Source organism: Cervus elaphus, chromosome X (genome assembly GCF_910594005.1).
Source record: "Cervus elaphus chromosome X, mCerEla1.1, whole genome shotgun sequence".
Lineage (NCBI taxonomy): Eukaryota > Metazoa > Chordata > Mammalia > Artiodactyla > Cervidae > Cervus > Cervus elaphus.
The window spans coordinates 130,077,261-130,095,523 of NC_057848.1; positions in this window are offsets into that span (position 1 = coordinate 130,077,261).

Below are 18,263 nucleotides of genomic sequence, written 5' to 3' on the forward strand. Positions count from 1 at the left end.
TGCAGGCGGATTCTTTACCTACCGATCCACCAGGGAAGCCTTCATAGGGCTTACTATGTGCCAAAAAGTATTCTATGCATTTTCACAAATTAACTGATTTAATCTTGAACAATCTTTTGAGGTACCATTATTACTCCTTTTTTTACAGATGAGGAAACTGAGGCAGAGAGGTTAAGTAATTTGCACAGATTCAAACTATTCACTACACTGTTCATACTAAGGCAGAACACTGTAGAGTTGTTATTTTTTAGCAACAAGGATTGAAAGAAAATGTGATGTTGTTGACACAAGTTAATTAATAAACCTGAATGTCAAAGTATCCCATTCTCTAAGCATTCAGCCTAACTGAGATTTAATAATCTAATCTGAATGTTTTCCACCAAACAGATGTCCTTAAAAACCACATCCAAAGGTAAATAAATTGTAGAGAGTGTTGAATTTTCTTAAGAACAGCTGCTGATTTATAATCAGCCTGTCTAATTCTCTTCTCAGACTTTCAGCCCGTAAGTTAGTGTATCTGCTTCTATGTTGAAATGGGATATCAGGTCCCATATATTCCCAGAGGAAATCAGGAAAATCTGATGAAGTATTTACTAAGATTTTATCGAGGGCATCTTCTTCCAAAGATATGAAAATTACCTAGAGGTTTCTCAAGACCCAATTTCAATGACAGTAAATCATTGTTAGCAAAGCATTGCCAGAACCTTTATGTGCTTCATATCAGATGAACCTTTATGTCCTGTCTCTTGTATGTATCTGGGTGTACCTGAGCCAGGTGGGTAGACACTCTGAAGAATGTTTTGCTAAACAGACTCTGGTCTCCTGGAGATAACTGTGAGCCTACCTCTGATACCTGGGATACAGAACATTCTGAGCAATAGGCGACAACTGCTTGTTATCTTTAACAGGCAAACTAGCACACTGACAACCCTTGTCTGCTCCCAAAGACACATAAGTAAGATATCTTCTGAAATTAATGATAACATTTAAAAAGAGCAATGATGATGTTGGTGATGATGGTAGTCACTGACACTTGTTCAGCTCTCATAATATGCCAGGCTCCATGCTAAATGCTTTATAGCAGTTACAGTCTCCTTTTAAAAACCTTTTTATTTTGCACTGGGATATAGCTGATTAACAATGTTGTGATAAATTCAGGTGACTTGCAAAGGGACTCAGCTAGGCATATACATGTATCCATTCTCCCCCAAACTCCCCTCCCACCCAGGCTGCCGGGAGAGAGATCCCTGAGCAGAGATCCCTGTGCTATACAGTAGATCCTTATTGGCTATCAGTTTTAAATATAGCAGTGTGTACATGTCCATCCCAAACTCCCTATCTATCCTTTCCACCATCCATCTCCCCAGCAACCATAAGTTCATTCTCACAAGTCTGTGAGTTTGTTTCAGTTATAGTCTCTTTTAATTTAAATCTTGCAATAGGGCTTCCCTGGTGGCTCAGTGGTAGAGAATCTGCCTGCCAATGCAGGAGACATGGGTTCGATCCCTGATAATGGAAGATCCCACCTGCCTTGGAGCAACTAAGTCCCTGCTACACAACTGTTGAGCTTGTGCTCTGGAGCCTAGGAGCCACAACTACTGAAGCCCATGTGCCCTAGAGCCCATGCTCTGCAACAGGAGAGGCCACTGCAATGAGAAGCCCTCGCACTGCAACTAAAAAGTAGTCCCTCTCTCCAAAATTAGAGAAAGCCTGCACAGCAACGAAGACCCAGTGCAGCCAAATGTAAGTAAAGAAGTACATTTTTTTTTAATCTAGCAATAATTCTTATTCAAAGAGGTTTTAAATGTTCACTATGGCAAAGTCTTCAAAGTGCTAAATGTAGAAATTACCTGGGAAGCAGAAATGTAGCTTCCCAAGCCCCATTCTGGAACATGTGATTCAGTAGGTCTGAGGAGTAGTTGAAACACCTGTTAATAAAAATAATGAAAAACTGGTTAAAATGATTGCTATCAATAAATCCAGTTAAAAAATATTACTATAAACTGTGTCCTCCCATAGTCCATATGTTCAATCCTAACCTCCAAAGTGATGGTATTTGGAGGTAGGGCCTTTGGGAGGATGAGATTGGAGCTGTCATGAATGGGATTTGTGCCCTTATAAGAGAGACCACACAGAACTCTTTTGTTCTTTCTGCCATGTGAAGACACAACAAGACAGTCATGAACCAGAAAATAAGCTCTCACCAGACACCGAATCTCCTGGTACGCTGATCTTGGACTTCCAAGCCTCTAGAACCATGAAAAATAAATACCTATTATTTATAAGCCACCCAGTCTATGGTATTATTCTGTTATAGCTGCCCAAAAGGACTAAAGAAAATTACTGAGCTTCTACTTAGTGCACACAGAAAGGATCCAAATAAGAATCCATGTTGTTCATCATCTTATAAGAAGAATGGCATTGCTCAACTGATCCTTCCCCAAGGAGAAAAAATATGTGTTGATTGTATGACAGATTTGGGAGAAAGCAAGTGAAATTAACAGGGAAGGAAGGAGAGGGAGAGGAGTGTTAAAAGAAGGGGGTTATTCTGGTTATCTATTGCTTCTATTGTAAAGAAGAACTATACAAAAAAGATCGTCATGACCCAGATGATCACGATGGTGTAATCACTGACCTAGAGTCAGACATTCTGGAATGTGAAGTCAAGTGGGCCTTAGGAGGTATCACTACGAACAAAGCTAGTGGAGGTGATGGAATTCCAATTGAGCTATTTCAAATCCTGAAAGATGATGCTGTGAAAGTGTTGCACTCAATATGCAAGCAAATTTGGAAAACTCAGCAGTGGCCACAGGACTGGAAAAGGTCAGTTTTCATTCCAATCTCAAAGAAAGGCAATGCTAAAGAATGCTCAGACTACCACAATGCTTAAAGTAATGTTTAAAATTCTCCAAGCCAGGCTTCAGTAATACATGAACCATGAACTTCCAGATCTCCAAGCTGGTTTTAGAAAAGTCAGAGGAACCAGAGATCAAACTGCCAAAATCTGCTGGATAATCAAAAAAGCAAGAGAGTTCCAGAAAAACATCTATTTCTGCTTGACTATGCCAAAGCCTTTGACTGTGTGTATCACAATAAACTGTGGAAAATTCTGAAAGAGATGAGAATACCAGACCATCTGACCTGCCTCTTAAGAAACCTATATGCAGGTCAGGAAGCAACAGTTAGAACTGGACATGGAACAACAGACTGGTTCCAAATAGGAAAAGGAGTATGTCAAGGCTGTATATTGTCACCCTGCTTATTTATCTTATATGCAGAGCACATCATGAGAAACACTGGGCTGGAGGAAGGACAAGCTGGAATCAATATTTCCAGGAGAAGCATCAATAACCTCAGACACGTAGATGACACCACCCTTAGGGCAGAAAGTGAAGAAGAACTAAAGAGCCTCTTGATGAAAGTGAAAGAGGAGAGTGAAAAAATTGGCTTAAAGCTCAACATTCAGAAAACTAAGATCATGGCATCCGGTCCCATCACTTCATGGCAAATAGATGGGGAAACAGTGGAAACAGTGGCTGACTTTATTTTTCTGGGCTCCAAAATCACTGTAGATGGTGATTGCAGCCATGAAATTAAAAGACACTTGCTCCTTGGAAGGAAAGTTATGACCAACCTAGACAGCATATTAAAAAGCAGAGACAAAAAATTTTTTTAAAAAAAGCAGAGGCATTACTTTGTCAACAAAGGTCTGTATGGTCAAGGCTGTAAGGCTGTGGTTTTTCCAGTAGTCATGTATGGATGTGAGAGTTGGACTGTAAAGAAAGCTGAGCGCCGAAGAATTGATGGCTCTGAGCTGTGGTGTTGGAGAAGACTCAAGAGTCCCTTGGACTGCAGGGAGATCCAACCAGTCTATCCTAAATGGTATCAGTACTGGGTACTCATTGGTAGGACTGATGTTGAAGCTGAAACTCCAATACTTTGGCCACCTGATGCGAAGAGCTGACTCATTTGAAAAGACCCTCATGCTGCTAAAGACCTAGGGCAGGAGGAGAAGGGGACGACAGAGGATGAGATGGTTGGATGGCATCCCCTACTCGATGGACGTGGGTTTGGGAGGACTCTGGAAGTTGGTGATGGACAAGGAAGCCTGGCGTGCTGTGTTTCATGGGATCGCAATGAGTCGGACATGACTGAGTGGCTGAAATGAACTGAACTGAACATTCCAGGTTCCTATGCAATATTGCTCTTTACAGCATCAAACCTTGCTTCTATCACCAGTCCCATCCACAACTGGGTGTTGTTTTTGCTTTGGCTCCATCCTTTCATTCTCTCTGGAGTTATTTCTCCACTGATCTCCAGTAGCATATTAGGCACCTACTGACTTGGGAAGTTCATCTTTCAGTGTCCTATCTTTTTGCCTTTTCATACTGTTCATGGGGTTCTCATGGCAAGAATACTGAAGTGGTTTGCCATTCTCTTCTCCAGTGGACCACATTCTGTCAGACCTCTCCACCATGTCCCATCCATCTTGGGTGGCCCCACATGGCAAGGCTTAGTTTCATTGAGTTAGACAAGGCTTGGTCCGTGTGATCAGATTGGCTAGTTGTCTGTGATTGTGGTTTCAGTCTGTCTGCCCTCTGATGCCCTCTCTCAGTGCCTACTGTCTTACTTGGGTTTCTCTTACCTTGGACGTGGGGTATCTCTCCATGGCTGCTCCAACAAAGCACAGCCACTGCTCCTTACCTTGGACATAGGGTAGGTCCTCTCTGCCGCGCTTCTGTGCTGTCCTAGGCTCAGGGCTTCTGCCGGAATTCCAGTTGAGCTATTTGAAATTCTAAAAGATAATGCTGTGAAAGTGATGCATTCAATATGCCAGCAAATTTGGAAAACTCAGCAGTGGCCACAGGACTGGAAAAGGTGAGTTGTCATTCCAATCCCAATGAAAGGCAATGCCAAACAATGCTCAAACTACTGCACAATTGCACTCATCTCACACACTAGTAAAGTAATGCTCAAAAGGCTCCAAGCCAGGCATCAACAATACATGAACCATGAACTTCCAGATGTTCAAGCTGGATTTAACATCTGTTGGATCATTGAAAAAATGAGAGAGTTCCAGAAAAACATCTTCTTCTGCTTTATTGACTATGCCAAAGCCTTTGACTGCGTGGATCAAAACAAACTGGAAAATTCTTTTAAAGAGATGGAAATACCAGGCCACCTGACTCGCCTCCTGGGAAATCTGTATGCAGGTCAAGAAGCAACAGTTAGAACTGGACATGGGACAACAGACTTGTTCCAAATAGGAAAAGGAATATGTAAAGGCTGTATATTGTCACCCTGCTTATTTACCTTATATGCAGAGTACATCATGAGAAATGCTGGGCTGGATGAAGCATGAGCTGGAATCAGTATTGCCAGTAGAAATATCAATAACCTCAGATATGCAGATGACATCACCTTTATGGCAGAAAGTGAAGAGGAACTAAAGAACCTCTTGATGAAAGTGAAAGAGGAGAGTGAAAAAGTTGGCTTAAAGCTCAACATTCAGAAAACTAAGTCCATGGCATCTGGTCCCACCACTTCATGGCAAATATGTGGGGAAACAATGGAAACAGTGAGAGACTTTATTTTGGGGGGCCTCCAAAATCATTGCAGATGTTGACTGCAGCCATGAAATTAAAAGACACTTGCTCCTTGAAAGAAAGTTATAACCAACCTAGACAATATATTAAAAAGCAGAGACATCACTTTACCAACAAAGGTCTGTCTAGTCAAAGCTTTGGTTTTTCCAGTAGTCATGTATGGATGTGAGAGTTGGACTATAAAGAAAGCTGAGCACCAAAGAATTGATGTTTTTGAACTGTGGTGTTGGAGAAGATTCTTGAGAGTCCCCTAGACAACAAGGAGATCCAACTAGTCCATCCTACAGGAAATCAGTCCTGAATATTCACTGGAAGGACTGATGCTAAAGCTGAAACTCCAATACTTTGGCTACCTGATGCAAAGAACTGACTCATTTGAAAAGACCCCAATGCTGGGAATGATTAAAGATGGGAGGAGAAGGGGATAACAGAGGATGAGATGGTTGGATGGCATCAGTGACTCAATGGACATGAGTTTGAGTGGACTCCAGGAGTTGGTGCAGTCCATGGGGTAACAAAGAGTCGGACATGACTGAATGACTGAACTGAACTGATTGCTTCACACCAAACCACTTTGAGACATAATGACTTACAAGAACAACAATCATTTATATTTATTATGAATCTAAAATTTAGGCAGAGCTCACTGGGGGCCATTTGTCTTTGCTCCATGTAGTGCCAGCTATGGTGTCTTTACTAGGGCTGAGCTCAGCTGGGTTGAGCATCTGCTTCCAAGATGGGTCATTCATATAGGTGGCAATTTGGTACTGGCTATTGGCTCCTCTCTATGTTGGACTCTTCCATGCAGTGGCTTAGACTTCCTCACAGCGTGGGGCTTGGGTTACAAGAGGGATCATCCCAAGGGACAAGAAGTTGAAGCTGTCAGTTTCTTAAGGCCTGGGCTCATAAATTAGCACAACATCACTTCTCTAATATTCAATTGGTCAAAAAGTCACAAAGCTCAGAATCATGGGGAAGGGATACAGATTTAACTTTTCAATTGTAGGACTGTCAGAGAATACTGGGTAATGCTTTAAAATTGCAACAGGAACAGAAAAAGGGAGGACTGAGAACATGAAAAAGAAAATTTGTCTGTTTTGCTGAGGCCAGTTTTTTAGAAAATTTAATTGAAGGCAGTTCAAGCAGAATTTTTCTTAAAAACTACTACTGACTTTCAGTCAGCCTGTCCAAATGTCTTCTTAGGCAAGGTCACTAAACCTTTTTAAGCCTCAGTTTTATTATCTATAAATCAGAGATAACAATATTTCCCTTCCAGTGAAGATTGTGAAGACAACCTGACTGAAGTCATTGAACATGTATCTTTTCAAACCTGCTTTTCCAAACTGAAGTAAGCCAATGGAATAGTTGGCCACTTTAGAATTTGAAATGAGAGTTGGGATAGCAATATCTCATCATTGTGAATAATGTAAGTGAAGACTATTTCTCTGATTATAAGTAGATCACTCAAGTTGAATTACTTAGAAATATACTCAATCATTTCAGGACCAAGTTCACGTTTTTCTATTGAGAATAAGACATTAGAATGTCTAAAGAAGACTAAATGGTGATACACAATTCTCAGTCATCAAGAGTTGGCACTTTTCTACTATGACAGGTTGTTGATATATCATAGAATATATTTCAAAATCACCTCCTAGTACATAGGAATATGAAAAAAATATTTTCAAATTAGAATACAACTGAAGAATAGATAAATAATCAATTTGATGCCATTTTCCAAGTTATAGCACTCATCCCTCTAGTTTTTGTCTGTGATATACTATTCAGTTTAATTAAAAAAACAGAGATATTACTTTATTGACAAAGTTCCAAATAGTCAAAGCTATGGTTTTTACAGTAGTCATGTATGGATGTGAGAGTTGGACCATAAAGAAAGCTGAGCACTGAAGAATGGATGCTTTTGAACTGTGATGTTGGAGAAGACTCTTGAGAGTCCTTTGGACTGCAAGGATATCAAACCAGTCAATCCTAAAGGAAAGCAGTCCTGAATATTCCTTGGAAGGACTGATGCTGAAGCTAAAGCTCTAATATTTTGGCCACCTGATGTGAAGAACTGACTCATTGGAAAAGACCCTGATGTTGGGAAAGATTGAAGGAGGAGAAGGGGATGACAGAGGATGAAATGGTCGGATGGCATCACCGGCTCAATGGACATGAGTTTGAGCAAGTTCCAGGAGTTGGTGGTGGACAGGGAAGCCTGGCGTGCTGCAGTCCATGGGGTTGCAAAGAGCCGTAAATGACTGAGAGACTGAATTGAGCTGATGTTATTCAGCTTAGCATCTGAAAAGCATTAATTTTTAGTTAAAATTATCTTCATAGTTTCTGGTTCTATGCTTAATCCAATATCCAAAATTTATCTGGTAAATGTACAACATATTTGATACCATTCCTACAACTCAAAATTGTGAATTAGGGCCTTCTAAATTAGTATAAATAACAAGGAGGAAAAAAGAAGCAGATATATATGAAACTTGACCTAAAAGTCCAGTGATTCCACATCAAGGCAGATAGAGAAACAGTGAAGAAATATTACAAATAACATCATCATTTTCTCTGCTGTGTACCTATGACCATTATTTCTTTAGTAATATGAATTTATTTTTCACTTTTACAAATAGAAACGAATCCTTTAATTAAAAAAAATTGTTCATCCTTGTATGTGTCACTATCCCATTAGACTCCAAATGTTTGAGAAAAATTGTACAGATGGTGATGACATAAGCAGTGGGCTAGATTGCTCCAAGATAGTGTAAATGAGAAGAGCAGAGAGCCAAAGACAGATCCCAGCGAACACCCACATGAAAAGAGACAAAAGAAGAGTCAAAGAAGGAGACTGAGGAAGGAGAGGCCAGAAATGAAGAAATAAATATGGAAGAAAGTATTTTCATGGGATCAAAGGAAAGCAAGAGTTTGCAGAAGCTTTTCTTATCACAGGAAAGGATCAACAACATCAAATTCTTCACAAGGCACATGGAAGAAGAGTTGAGACTTATCAAAAAAAGAATCAGTAAATTCAATGAGAGCAGTTTCAGCTGTGTTGTGACTAGAAATCCTTTTGCTTGGATTGAGGTGTGGGAGGGAATAAGGCAATAAAAACAGTGAGTACAAAATACTCTTTCCAGATTTTTGGCAGAAAACAGAAGGTGAAAGGTAGGCTGGTAGCTAAAGGGATATATAGTATCAAGAGGATGTGTGTGTGTTTCTTAATATAAAAATAAATTAATTGTTTAAACACTGACAGAAATCAGTCAGTATAAAAGGGAGTGCTTGAGGGATAACAGAGCAAGGGAGGGTTTAAAGAGGCTGGAAGGGATGAAATCCAGATCTTGATGCAGAGAATAACCTCAGATAAAAAAAGAAACTTCTTTCAGGTTGACATGAGGAAAGTAAAGAATGATTAGATGCTTTACCATGTTGTATTAGTTTCAACATTGTAAACCAACTATATTCCAATAAAAATTAATTAAAAAATAAATCCCCAAGCATAAATAGCCATTGACAACATTAGTAATGAGATAACAGCTTCCTTTGAGAAGGTCAAAGACTCGTATTTTAACAGAAAGCACATACAAAGATTTTCCTTACAATGTTGAACCACTTATATCTATGAGTGTTCCTCTTATGTGTATATTAACTACTGAGACAAAAGCTAACCTTTGATTCTGCAAAGACTTTTTGTGTAACATAATGGCCAGAACATTCTAAGACTACGATACTTACTGATAGAACAAATAAATGGTTGGGATGAATTTTTTTAAAAAAGAATGATTAGAAATGCAGTTTGTAAAAGGTATAGTCAAGGAAACAATATTGACCATGAGTTGAAAATTACTGAAATTGAATGATATGTACATGAAGGTTCATTTTATATTCTGTCTTGTTGTGGATGTGTTTTAAATTTTCCACAATAGCTGATAAACATCAACAAAGAATTTTTTTTGTAGAAGATTGCTATAATACTCAGAAGATGGCTGAAGTTTCTCTGTGAAGTACAAGAAAAAGGTTTCTGGTGGAAGTGAAGATTGTGGATTGAGGGATTTAAAGGAATGGCAAAAGTTTAAAATAGCAGGTCTGGGAATGAAAAGCTGAGTGAACTAGGGACCAACTAGTTAATGATCCAGTTAAGACTGGAGGTCTTGCATTTCCAGTGGCAAATATTTGTGTGTTATAAGATTTTCTCCAGTAGCTCTCAGTAGCTTAAATGTAGGAGCTGTTGGGGAGATCCATAATTGATTTTTGATAGGCTGGTGCAAAAGACTAAAAGAGGCATCAGTAAGAAAAATTTAATGTGATGGAGCATATTGAAAAAGCTCCCATCATGAAAAAGCTATTGTTTGGTTTTTTTTTTTTTTTTAAGAAAGTAGGAAAATACTTCAGTATAGCAGTCTTATGTTTTGAGTTAGATTCTAAGAAGAAAGAAAGAAAGACTAATTTGAAAGGTAGGGTAATTTTTCCTTAAAAAATTCTCTCATGTAATGTCATGTAATAGTAATCATAACTACTTACAAGGAAATTGAATGATAGTCAAATAAAATAATCTAAACATATTTTCATAAATATTTTAAGATTTTAAACCAAATGTGTTTTTAAGTATTTACACATTATTTATATTCAAAAAAATTAATGTCTATCTTCAAGCAAAGTTATTTAATACATTCATCTCCAAATTTAGTAACCTTTCAGCTATTTCCACTGTTGACTATTTTGCATCCCAGATTTTCAACTATAACTCAGATCTGATCATACTTTTAATGGAGATTGGTTATTGTACAATTTCTACACTCAACCAATATCTTAATGGCCTAAGAGTCTCTTGAAGCAGAATGACTTATAGTCCTTTTGAGACCTGTGGTGGCAAAATCTTCTCAATTTGCCATATTGTGTTTATATTTTGCAAACTGTGCCATGGAGTTTAAATTTTGTGGGCAAGTGGTTACCAGTAACCAACACTTTGGTTGCAAAATAGTACTTCATTAATCAAAGCAATAAGATAAGGCTTAATATAACTAGAGAAAAAGAGACCAGTACTAAGAGCAAGTGGAGGTTCAGTTCAGTTCAGTTCAGTCGCTCAGTCATGTCCGACTCTTTGCCACCCCATGAATCACAGCACACCAGGCCTCCCTGTCCATCACCAACTCCCGGAGTTTACTCAAACTCATGTCCATCGAGTCGGTGATGCCATCCAGCCATCTCATCCTCTGTCGTCCCCTTCTCCTCCTGCCCCCAATCCCTCCCAACATCAGGGTCTTTTCAAATGAGCCAGCTCTTCACATCAGGTGGCCAAAGTATTGGAGTTTCAGCTTCAGCATCAATCCTTCCAATGAACACCCAGGACTGATCTCCTTTAGGGTGGACTGGTTGGATCTCCTTGCAGTCCAAGGGACTCTCAATAGGCTTCTCCAACACCACAGTTCAAAAGCATCAATTTTTTGGTGCTCAGCTTTCTTCACAGTCCAACTCTCACATCCATACATGACAACTGGATAAACCATAGCCTTGACTAGACAGACTTTTGTTGGCAAAGTAATGTCTCTGACTTTTAATATGCTGTCTAGGTTGGTCATAATAAATATGACCAAATAAAAGCGTCTTTTAATTTCATGGCTGCAGTCACCATCTGCAGTGATTTTGGAGCCCCAAAAAATAGTCTGACACTGTTTCCACTGTTTCCCCATCTATTTCCCATGAGGTGATGGGACCAGATGTCATGATCTTAGTTTTCTGAATGTTCAACTTAAAGCCAACTTTTTCACTTTCCTCTTTCACTTTCATCAAGAGGCTTTTTAGTTCCTCTTCACTTTCTGCCATAAGGGTGGTGTTATCTGCATATCTGAGGTTATTGATATTTCTCCCGGCAATCTTGATTCCAGCTTGTGCTTCCTCCAGCCCAGCGTTTCTCATGATGTACTCTGCATATAAGTTAAATAAGCGGTTGACAATATACAGCCTTGATGTATTCCTTTTCCTATTTGGAACCAGTCTGTTGTTCCATGTCCAGTTCTAACTGTTGCTTCCTGACCTGCATACAGGTTTCTCAAGAGGCAAGTCAGGTGGTCTGCTATTCCCATCTGTTTCAGACTTTTCCACAGTTTGTGCACTGTTAACAGTATAAAGCAAATTTGTTTGTATATATTGTTTTAATATGGGCTTAATTTTCAAATGATAGAGTTGTCAGTGGTAACTATTTTGTATCATAAAGTTTTAGAGGGAGAGACACACATGTCAAAGTCTTTAGGAATGAAAGATAGCAGGTCATGAAATGATATAATGTCATTGCCAGTTCACATAATCATAGACTGGGGAAGTCAAACCGACTCTCCAATTGATGAAAACTGTATAAAAGCTGGGCAAATTATGTAAGCCATCTTTATAAAAACATCAGAAAACTAAAAAGAGAGTGAAAAATTATAGAACCAGGATGTGGTTAGGGCATGAGTCCCAGAAATTAAAAACCATCATTTGGGCCCTGTTTTCTCTAGGTGTGTTTTCCCATTTCAGAGTAGGATACTAAATAGTTGAGATGTTGAGTAACATTTTTAATAGCTTCACAAGGCTGGGTAGACGGGGATTGGAGCCCTGGAACTGTCAATGTTGGGATAGGGGAGGGCAGGGACTAGTGATTCTCACTTCCAGGTGGGACTCTGAAAGTATGTACCCTAATAGAAGAGTGAACATGAAAAAAGTGTCCATTGTTCTGACTCTAGATCAGCTTTAAACCATTTTCTCAATCCATAGACTTGCATTGACATAATCCCTGATTGCTTATGACAACAATCCAGTTAATGGAATCAAACATTAACTAACTTCTAACAATATTGATAACACTGTCTATAGTTTCTCTTGATTTTTAATCAGGTATCTTATTTTCTTTTGTACCTGGTTGTGTGTGTGTGTGTTGGACCTTGTATTATCAAAATTGTTAGAAATTAGTTGATGAGGGGCCATTTGCTTAAAGAAACCAAGAACAATAAAGGGCAAATCACGACTGCTTAAAGGAGTGTGCGTGCATGCTCAGTCATTCAGTCATGTCTGACTTTGGGAGCCCATGGACTGTAGCCCATCAGGCTCCTCTGTCCATGGAATTCTCCAGGCAAGAATACTGGAGTGAGTTGCCCTTTTCTACTCCAGGTGATCTTCCTGACTCAGGGATTGAACCCACATCTGCTGCATCTCCTGCATTGACAGGCAGATTCTTTACCACTGTGCCACCTGGGAAACCCCAACTTAAAGGAGGTTAAGGGTCAAATCTGAGAAAATTGAGCTTAATCATAAGCAGACAGGACAAAGACCAAAAGCAGAAGAGAAACACCCCACAGATTGGGACTTAGGCAGAACTAAAATGGAATGGGAAGCTAAAGCCAAGCAAAGCTGTGAAATACCATCCATTTCATGTAAACAGAATCTGAGTATCTGAGACAAATGCTTTAATTTGGTTTGAAGGCATAGTACTAGAGTGGCTGACTGAAGGTTTTAAGGAGGTGAATAACTTGATACTGTGCTTTACAAAGATAATTCTGTAGTCAGTGTGTGAGGTGAACTAGGGAACTTGTATTGTGACGGTTATGAGCTCACATTTGGGAATCAGGCAGTCCTGACTTAAATGTATAAATAAAGCAAATACATTTTAGTGTTCCATATACTAAAAAATATTCACCTCTACTAGCTCTGTCTCCTAAGACATGTTACCTAAGTTCTCTGGATCTCAATTTTCCCATCTGCAAATTGGAGATATTCATAGGGTTGTTTTGAAGTTAATGAAGTAATGCACACAAAGCATTTGGCTCAATGCCCGGATGCAGCAAGTATGCGATGAACTCTAATAGGGCAATTTGAGGAGAAATGAGAGGTGGCAAGAACAACCAGGATTCTACGAGATGTTCTAAGGGAGCCTGGGGAGGTCCAGGCATGGGCTTGTCAACAGCTGTAAGAATGAGGGAAGATGTAGAAGAGCTTAAGGCCAGAGACTGTGTAGGAAGGGGTTGTAGAGTAGGGGGAGGATAGGGACAGTGAAATAAGGCAGAGGGAGAACATAGGAGTCCACAGTCATATTTTTCCAGGACACATGCTCTGTGTCCAGTCATGTGCAGCTGATTGAACCCGATGCCCAAATAACATTGATAGTCACTGGCCTGATTAAACAAATTCATGCATGCTCCCATATAGAAAAAGATTCATTTCGTTTTCAGAACTAAAGGGGCCTATGAGCCTAATATTCTACAGAAATGTACAAGCCCAGTATAAACTGTGACCAGAGGCAAGCACTTTATTTATTTGTTTTTTTTGACTGTGCCTCAAGGCATGTAGAATCTTACTTCCCTGACCAGGTATCAAACCTACACCCCCTTCAGTGGAGGTGAAGATTCTTCACCACTGAACCACCAGGCAAGTCCCAAGCACTTTATTTTTAATGATCTGTTTCAGTCATACTATGGTCCCAACAATTTGTACAAATCCAACATGCTATTAATTTCTCATGCAATTGAAGAAATAATTCAGAAATATTTAAGAAAACTTACTTGTTTAAGTCATCTACTCCCCCTTTTCACATGGCCACTCTTCAACTAAACTCAATATCTCATAAGAATAACAGCTCAGAGCAGACAGTGCTTATTTTCTCAGCCCAAGCAAGCTGTCTTGCAAAAGATGTTAAGAATATATTGCTTTGGGTGCCCTGCTTCATGCATTGAACTCGCACTGGTCATTTTTTTACATATGTTAATGTGTATGTTTCAGTACTATTTTCTCAAATCATCCCACCTTCTCCTTCTGAGGTGGGAGGGGGGGTTCAGGATCTGGGGGCACATGTACACCTATGTCCAATTCGTGTTGCTGTATGGCAAAAACCATCACAACATTGTAAAGTAATTATCCTTCAATTAAAATAAATTAAAATTTTAAAAATTAGAACAAAAGAATATATTGTGATTCCCTCTCAGGTCTCTGTTTTCTCCCCCTTGTTGCTATCAATTAGACAAAAGGCAATCAGTTTATCAAAGGAGCTCCTGGGGCTCAAATTCTCTGAGTGACTAGCTAAGATATGAAAGCCAAATGGCTCACTAGAGAAAATTTCAATCAGTGTGTACCACCAATGGGGGGCTTACCCACTGCTTATTTTTGGTTACTCCAGTTTTACCACTGATAGAAGCAGGATATAAGGGATGGCTAATGATGGGATAGGGCTTCCCAGGTGGCACTAGTGGTAAAGAACCTGTCTGCCTAATGCAGGAGACACAGGAGACTCAGGTCCAATCCCTGGGTTGGGAAAATCCCCTGGAGGAGGGCATGGCAACCCACTCCAGTATTCTTGCCTGGAGAATCCCATGGACCAATGAGCCTGGTGGGCTACAGTCCACAGGGTTGCTAAGAGTCAAACAGGACTGACGTGACTTAGCATGTAAGCACAATGATGGAATGCTAAGGAGGTTGAGAGGAGGAAATCCTTCTCACTGTACCTTAGAGAATCTCATGACAAAACCCCACTTCCCCAGAGTTAACCTCTCCACTATCATCTGTCACATCATCCAGTCCCAAGAAAAGTAGTGTAAAAGGAGACACAATCTCCAGTGCCCTCACCCCATTTTCTACTTGCTTCTCCTACCCATCTTTAGCCCCTTTTCCAATGTTGAACTACAGTTGCCATCATGCTGTGCCTCTCCCTTTGGTAGATACCAAGGTGTGATCCCATCCAATGATTTGGACCTTTCTTTTCCTTGTTCAACTTCGCCCCGCAGAACCTGAGCTAATGTGTGTGCTTGCTCTAGCAACACACCAAAGGAGCCCTGGCTCTTCACATTGACATGTTCAGGAAACTTGGAGCCCCAGAAGAGTTACTTTCAAGCAATGATAACTGTATATTGCCAGAAAAAAAAATGGCATCTTGAAGGAGCTACAACAAATTGAACGGACACAATATTTTGATCCTTTTACTCACCCTGTGCTGGACTTTGCACTTCAGTTGTGTCCGACTCTTTGCGACCCCATGGACTGTAGCCTGCCAGGCTAAGTTCATGGGATTCTCCAGGCAAGAATACTGCAGTGGGTTGCCAGGCCCTCCTCCAGAGAATCTTCCTGACCCAGGAATCGAACCCATGACTCCTACGGCTCCTGCATTGCAGGCAGATTCTTTACCAATGAGCCACAGGGGAAACTCTTACTCACCTTGACTAGGGTCTAAATTCAGTGCTAATTCATGCTGCTTTTTGTTTTGGTTTCTATGTATGGACAATAATTTGGGGGCTTTTTTGGGAGTGAAACCATGCCCATCTGACTCATCTTCATGCCCACCCACACACAATCCCCCTTCCAACACCTGTGTCTAGCACATGGCATTCTGCAATTGTTCCCCAGACTTAAAGAGAGGAGTACATGATTATTGATTTTTTTTCATTCTTAATTTTAGATCTATCAAGAAACACTTTTCCATTATAAAAGCAACTTCTGCAATATCAGTTTTAGTATTTGTGGGGGGTTGTATAATCATTCAATAATTAATTCTCATAATATCTTGTGGAATTAGTTATCCTTATGAGAGTTTTATGGATAAAGAAATACTGTTGAAATCCTGGTTTAAGAACAAGGGAGAAGCAAAGTATAGATCTGAACTCAGACGGAAATTGCTGGAAGCTGGATTCAGGCCAATTTATGCTTAAAGATATTAATCAGTGACAGTGAGGATGATGATTCTGAGATGGCTCTTTTCTAATTGGAAACTCTTAACTATCTACTTAACACATTTGTCTTTCTCCTAAAAAGACGTATTTTGATGAAATGGAAAATTTGTCTTTTTAATGGTCTATCAAATTCTATTCTCAAATGTCTCCCTCATGCCAGTCCAGGGCATCATCATCCCCACAGTGGGTCAAGGCCATTATGGCCTCTCTCCCTCTTCCATCCATATCCATTCATCAGCAAGTACAATCACTTCAGCCTCTTAGATCTCTTTCAGTATTTTCATTTTGTCTGCTTCTAATCTAGCCCCAGTCCTTGCCTGGAAGAGTGACATCATCTTTTAAATGTTTACCCTGCAGCTATTCTTATTCCCTTACAACCTGTATTTCTCAGATATAGAAACACAAATCAGTTCATGCTCTATTTCTGCCTCTGTTGCATCTCAAATAAAATTGAAACCCCTTCCCAAGGTCTACAAGGCCTTACCTGTTGTAATCAGTCTTTTACCTTAAATTCTTTTACTCTTCCCTTTGCTTTCTACCCTTACACTCTAGCCATTTGATGATTCCTTAAACACAGAACCTTATTTCTACCTCTGAGTTCTTGTATTTGCTCCTTATTAGAGATAAACATCATTCTAATATTACTAGCATTATTGTTAATACAACAGATTTTCACTGAATTGGCTAAATTCCATACAGTGGAAGCAGAAAGCAACTTTGCTCTTTTTTACTACTGCTCTTTTGTCAAACTGTTTCTTCCTCAGCCCTGAATGAAATCCTGGACAGATCCCATGGCTCATTTGATGGCTTTCAGATATAAAAAGGTCCTGTAATTCTGAAGCTGTGGTTCTCAACAAATGAGGCACCACTCACTGAGGGGGTGGGCATTAGAAATTCAATGGGTCACTTTTGGTTGCATTGATGGGGGCAGGGGTGAGACTTAATGGCATTTGCCAGATAGAATAGGGTTTCAGCCAGTAAATGAACACTTATTCATGATACTGCATGGCTTTTGAATGTCTTGCTGAATATTTGTGTGCATGGAAAGACATGTAAATACAAAGTGTTTTTTGCGTTGGTTTACTATACTCAATTTTCCTAAATTGCAAACACTGGATAAGTTAAAGCACCATTTGGGTGCTTCTCTGACGGTCCAATGGTTAAGTCTCTGAGTTTCCAGTGCAGGGGGACACAGTTTTGATCCTTGGTTGGGGGACAAAGATCCCACATGCCGTGTAGTGTGGCCTGAAACAAAAAAGACTATTGGACATTGTCTTCATTATAACCTTACAAAGTATTGTCCACTATTTTGGAAAATCATTTTCCTAACAGACACACAATTTGTGTGTGTGTGTGTGTGTGTGTGTGTGTGTGTGTGTGTGTATACATATATATATTATTTCAAATGGATAAATATAAAGAAAAAACATTGACTATATTTGATTGACTAGTGTTATTTCACATCATTCCAAGCCTGTTCATTATAAGTAGTTGCAAGCATTTGATTCATTATGTCTTCATACAGTTTAGTCACACCAAAGTACTTTCAAATTGAAACATGCATTGATTTATTATATAAAAATGTGCTTTCTTTTCTTTTATTTCTCCTTCATGTTACAGTTACAGCATTACATTTCTTTATATTTTGAATTATGTGTGCAGGTAGGTTATATTATTTATAAATTTCATTTCAGAATACTAAAGAGGAGTATTATAAAATATTTATTATAAAAAGAAGGCGTTGAGTCTAATATAGAAGATGACATGAGATTCTCAAGAAATCTTATATTTTTGCACCCCCTGTACTTCACCACCAGCCTCCCCAGCCCACTCATGAGAGTGCAGTTCTTTTCCATAGTAGCCTCTCTTCTTGCTTTTTCCTAAGGAAAGCCTGTGAGCCCAATTCTATTTCAATCCCCTCAGCCTCCAAATTTCAGAGGGCACAGATGTCCTGGTGGTTTTCTTA